Source organism: Danio rerio, chromosome 5 (genome assembly GCF_052040795.2).
Source record: "Danio rerio strain M-AB ecotype USA chromosome 5, GRCz13ab, whole genome shotgun sequence".
Classification (NCBI taxonomy): Eukaryota; Metazoa; Chordata; class Actinopteri; order Cypriniformes; family Danionidae; genus Danio; species Danio rerio.
In genome coordinates, this window is record NC_141025.1 from 16,404,662 (window position 1) to 16,410,935 (window position 6,274).

The following is a 6,274-nucleotide window of genomic DNA, read 5'->3' on the forward strand; positions in this document are numbered from 1 at the left end:
GGGAAAGAATTCCCCATGAAGTGACAGAAGAAAGGGCCCCAAATCTTTTAAAATTGTCCAATGTTGCCTTTTAAAAGAGATCTGGTTTGTTCCAAGTGCAGAGTAGATATCAATTCTTCAAGCGATAATTTAGCAGTTGGAGGATAAACATTTTTCCAGTACAAAAATAACAGCTTTTTGGCTGTTGTGCACTGCTCAATGAATATGTATAATCAATGTCCTAATATAATATCAGGGTGTCCAGGGTCTTAAAAAGTATTAAAAGTTGATAAATCAATTATGCGAAAATTAAGGCTCTTATTCAAAAGTCCTAATCATGTTTTTACAAGGTCTTAAATTTTATTTAAGCATTGTCCAAAGTGTTTGACACCAAAAAAACATAACTACATTTATTTTCCTCCTAACATTAACAACAGCGTGTTCAATCCACGTGATTGGTTCAGGCTGGGGCATGTCCAGCCAAGCTCCTCCATCTGGCTGATGTCACATAATTTGTGACAAATGCGGGAAGGTGATGTGACGCTCTCAACAAACCATAGAGCGAAACAGATGGCGATATGGGAAAATGCAAGTTTGCGTACTCTTGGTTGAAGAAAGCAGAGTCTAAACAGTGGCTGAAGCTTGAAGTGGATTTAGCTATTCTGTTGCATGATTGTGCTACATTGATTTATTTAACTACAACTGTTTATTAACAACTGTTTATTAAGTTAAAGGTTTGATAATTATTAACTTCAAATGGCGATGAGATCTTAAAATATTTCCAGGTCTTTAAAAGGGTATTGAAATTACCTGCATATACCCTGAATAACCGCGCTGGTCAGAATCTACGTGTAGGTCAAGGACATCTGAAAGCACTTTAAAGACCCCAGAATTCCTGTATTTTACAACAAATACAAAACTATGAGTTAAATCGGCTTCTTCTGATTTGCACTTATTGCAAATAGCAGATATATTGGGGAAAATCCTATGTAATTTCTTTTTGAAAAAATGTAGTCTATGTAGGACCTTAAACTGCATTGAAAATTTAACCCTACTGTTTAAAATAGGGACATATTGACACTTCGTCACCTTAGAATTATCAGGTTCTATCTGACATTTTTGTCAAAATTGAGTTATTGACATATTCTTATTAATTGACAACTTATTAACATTATGGGATGTTTTTTTATAAGTTGTTTACATTTTAAGACTTTAATAAATAAATAAAAACATATACACACATTTCCCAGAGATGGGTTGTGGCTAGAAGGGCATCCGCTGTGTAAAAGCGTGCTGGATAAGTTGCCGGTTCATTCCGCTGTGGCGACCCCAGATTATTAAAAGGGACCAAGCCGAAAAGAAAATGAATGAATGACTGTAACACACATACTGTTTGCTATGGAATACAAAAACTTTGAAGCTCAATCTCTCAAAATCATTCAGAATGCAGATAGAACCTTATAATTCCAAGGTGACGACTTGTAGTGGTTTATATATCTATATTATATAATGTATAAGAAATATTCTATAGTTATGGAATGATTCTCTAGCGTAATGTCTAAAATGATGACAAAACAGGTGACTTTGCTCACAATTTAAGATTATAAGGCTGAACAGCATGAAATACCATCAGTCTACAGAGATTTCCCAGTGTTTCTCTGTTGCAATTGAGAGATTACAATATTACTATGGTATAAATACAGCACTACAACATACAAATGAAAGATTGTCTTAGAAAGCCATTTACCTGTTATTAATGATTTGATCAGCTGTAGTTTGAAATTACCTGTTTTTCTCTTATGCCGCGTTCACACCAGACGCGGAAGAATCGTCAAGCTTTTGAATGATTTACATATAAAGTCAATGCAAAGACGCAAATAGACATACTGTGGCGTGATACACGCGTATAAGGCTATACCACGTTAATCAATCAGGAGCTTTCTCTTGTAGGGGCATGGTTATGATGTAGTGCCTGTTGTTGGTGTCCTGAGGGGAAAATCTTTCTGCCGACAACGACAAAAATTCATCAATCTGGGCTCGGCTCAGTTGAAAGCACGTCCATCATCCAGGTTAAGTTTCTGAAGGAGTTTATGAACTCATAGAGCTGGGTGCACCTCTAAAAAAAATCTAGTGTACTCAGACACAGCTCCAATCGATTCAACGCTGTTTTTTAGCCTTCATTAAGCACATAAACACACCTATTACCTCAATAAAATCCATGTTAGCCGTTTAGTAATGAAGAGTGACCGAGTAGACAGAAGCTCTGCCCATGACACAAATCCGTGTCTATTGTGAAGTGAATTTGATAAAATTCATAAAGCAAGTAAACTCGAAATGTTCACGCGCCTATTCACACGCAAATAGCATATTTATTCACGCTTGTGAACACAGCATTAGGACTTATTATGCAATCTCTGTCACCATCTTGTGGATGAACATCTTTAACCGTCTTTGCTCAAAGACAGGCTAATGGCTGTCGATGCGCTGTCTCTCAGAAATAATAAATGTTTAAAATAGGGACCATGCTTATAAATAAACTGCATAGTTGCAATCTAAATGACGACATTCTTGACTAAAAAAAATCTAAAGTGCATTATGTTGTCCAACAGCTGCAATATTTGTCAAAATGTAGTGTCCTCTGCTTGTCACTGTATATGGGTGGAGTAATACACAAGGTTGAAGGGTGAAAAGGCTGGACGAGTGCTGTTACTGGACGGCTATCAGCCAATCAGATTCAAGAACCAGACAGAACTGTTGTGTGTGTGTATATATATATACATAGATAGATAGATAGATAGATAGATAGATAGATAGATAGATAGATAGATAGATAGATAGATAGACCCTCTATACTTGTCCCTTGTTTCAGATTGAGTTTTTGCTCTGAGGTTTCTGTAAACTTGTTTTTAGAAACAATATGGGTTTTGAAAAGTGCTATAAAAATAAAAACTGACTTCACCTGACAGTATCAGCCCAAGCCTATCCATATAGAGCTTCAGCAATCAAAAGCACTTATATAATGCCACACGCTGCCTTCCAAGACTTTTTGTTCAGAACAAAATTTTAAGGGTGTTCACACTGACAGCAATTTACAACAACAAACAGACTTGAAGTAGAAGTAACAACCAACAGTTCAGCGCCTGGCTGTCAATTGCCGATTTTATAGTGCTGATGTTTGAAGATACAGAGGAGTAAAATCTGAAAGAGCAGGAGAAAGTGATGAAAATATCACCACGCTGTACGCAGATTTGGCCATAAGTGTCTGTGCTGTAATGTTCGTCTCATTCAGTATCCCCTGCGTTTTTTATGGCTCATGACACACTGTGAATGTCATCAGTTTTCCTCTTCCTACTCCTCACAGAAACACACACCCCACGCTTAATGGAAAGACGTGCCGTATAGTCGAGTGTGTGACTTTTCCTCCCGCTGCTATGGACACGCCACTTTGTCTCTCGTTCTCTTTATTAAAATTGAGCTCGAAATTACCAGCAATTAGCGTTGCTGTGACAACGGTGAGCTCATTTCTCCTTTCTCAAGCCTGTTGCTGAAATATTTGGCTCTTACAATTTTTTAGTTTTTTAGGTTTCGTGGTAAGAAAAGACCGTAAGATTGGAGAAATCTCAGATATTTTTATACATCCACATGGACAAAACATACATCTACATTCACGAGAATGCGGGAACAGCTCTCTCCTGCACTCCCTTCCCTTCCCCTACTCTTCCCCCTCACACAACTCACAGAAAGGCCATCTTAACTCACAGAATGGTCATGTCAAAGTAGTTCTGTTTCAATGCATGTGACTTTTTGCATCATGTTTGATATCATTTGAAATAGTGCAACGGGTACAATGATCTGATTCCCTCAGAAATAGACTGTGGCGAGGGGGCGTGGCCAAGAGCCGTGGGAACGGGGTGAGGCCACCGCGTGAGTGGATGCATGTGCGGTGCGCACCTGCCTCGGATCCCACGGAAGGAGCTCTGGACCATAAAAGGAGGACCGATGGCAGAGGAAGCCGAGAGAGGACCGGGCCCGGGCATGTTATTTTACTTTTGCTTTCAGTTTGACGGCAGTCTCCGCGAGGAGCTGCCGTCCGTTTGTTTTGATTTAAATGGCAGTCTCCGTGAGGAGCTGCCGCCATTATTATTAATAAATCATTTTAAAGCTCCGTCGGTTCTCCGCCTCCTTCTTCCCGGCGGCCAAAGGGCCGTAAACTTCATTACAGTGGTGCCGAAGCCCGGGAGAAGGAGGGACGCGTTGTCCAGATGCCCTCGCCGCTGAGAGAGGGGGCGAGTGTTCGGGAGTTAACCCGAGTGGGGGAGAAACCCGTTCGTCTGCCCAGAGTGCCGGGGCGGCCTGAGGCTGGCGAGGAAAGGATCTGCCTGCTGCCGGCTCCCAGCATGGGGAGGAGCAGGGGACGCGGGGCTCACCACCGGAAGGGAAAGAGCTGAAGGGAGCCATCCCACAGAACCCGGGGGAGTCGCCGCGATCTGCCATGATGCCAGAGCCTGCATCCATCCACCGAAGCGGGAGCGGAGCAGGAGACCAGAAATGCCGCCAGCCAGCCAGGAGAACCGCCGCCGGACGCCAGAAGACGGACGGGTGGATAGATTCCTCTACAGGGCTCCCAGCACGTCGTCGCATCTCTCAGCTGGTGGAGGACCGAGTGGCAGCGTGTCTGGAGAACCGAACCCCAATTTTTTTTTTTTCCTCCCCTTTCTCGGTCTACTCTGTCTTTCCTCCTTTTTTTTTCCATCTCCTTTTCTCTCGGCCCATCTCATATAGGTCTCGCGGGTGCTGTGGCGCCAAACCCCCCCCCCCCCCCCCCCCCCCCCCCCCCCCGGAGTATGCACAGCCACGGGGTGCCCCCGGCCTGTGATGGGAGATGGGGGTATGTGGCGAGGGGGCGTGGCCGAGAGCCGTGGGAACGGGGTGAGGCCACCGCGTGAGTGTATGCACGTGCGGTGCGCACCTGCCTCGGATCCCACGGAAGGAGCTCTGGACCATAAAAGGAGGACCGATGGCAGAGGAAGCCGAGAGAGGACCGGGCCCGGGCATGTTATTTTACTTTTGCTTTCAGTTTGACGGCAGTCTCCGCGAGGAGCTGCCGTCCGTTTGTTTTGATTTAAATGGCAGTCTCCGTGAGGAGCTGCCGCCATTATTATTAATAAATCATTTTAAAGCTCCGTCGGTTCTCCGCCTCCTTCTTCCCGGCGGCCAAAGGGCCGCAAACTTCATTACATAGACATAATCAAAATAGTAGATTTACAACTTCAGGTATCTTTTGACCCACTGCTAAGGGTATGCCCCATACCTGGGGGCTTCTATTCAAATGACCATTTATTCCCTTTAGGCAGTAACTCTTCAGATCTAACATGCCACTAAATGCAAATGCTTTTGTTGTTACACACACACACACACACACACACACACACACACACACACACACACACACACACCCCTCCTTAAAGGAGATTCCTGGTTTAATTATTTAGGAAAATCCATCAAAATGCTCAGTGCGATTCTGTAACCAGATCAACCCGTAGTATGGAGCTCTCGTGCTGTAGACCAGAGGTTTTCAAACTTTTAGGACACCCCTTCCCTTAAGTCAAAATTATAATACATGCGCAAATTCATTTCATTAATTTTATTTTCTTGTCGGCTTAGTCGCTTTATTATTCCGAGTTCGCCACAGCGGAATGAACCGCCAACTTATCCAGCAGGTTTTTACGCAGCGGATGAATAATAATTGTTTACCTTATTATTCGTATACTGTATTATTCCAACAGGGTGCACTATTTTCACTTAGTTTAAAGGGCACATAGGTTACCCCTTTTTTCATATTTAATATAAGTCTTTTTATGTCCCCAGAATGTGTCTGTAAGTTTTCAGCTCAAAACACCCATCACAGTATTTATTATAGCTGTTTGAAATGTCTATATTATAGCTGGGATAAGGTTGTTGCTGTTTTTTTGCACTGGGCCTTTAAGGCGAGTCATCCCCGCCCACCTATCCCACGTGCCTGTCAGCAGCATGCCTCAACACGCCTTCGGCTGCCTCAGGAAGCAGATCTCACGTAACGTTTGTGAGAAATACTACAGTAAGAACTTTACCATCAGTATTTGATGCATTTTTTTTTTGTGGAGTTGCAACAATGAGTTCACGCACACACAGCACAGACACACACACATAGCACAGACACGTAGCAAGACACACATGCACATACATAGCGTAGAGACGCAGGCAGACACAGGGGCAGACTGGCCATCTGGCAAACCGGGCACTTTCCCGGTGGACC

At 43.2% G+C, this 6,274-nt stretch overlaps 1 long non-coding RNA gene across 1 annotated transcript; it reads right to left on the reverse strand.

Moving 5' to 3' along the window:
* Window positions 1-445: 445 nt before the first annotated feature.
* LOC147843899 (uncharacterized) lies at window positions 446-5,648 on the reverse strand. The gene is made up of 3 exons (XR_015491040.1): window positions 5,218-5,648; window positions 2,758-3,851; window positions 446-1,613 (listed from the first exon to the last, which is right to left on the reverse strand). It is a non-coding gene; the product is annotated as an uncharacterized LOC147843899 (long non-coding RNA).
* Window positions 5,649-6,274: the final 626 nt, after the last annotated feature.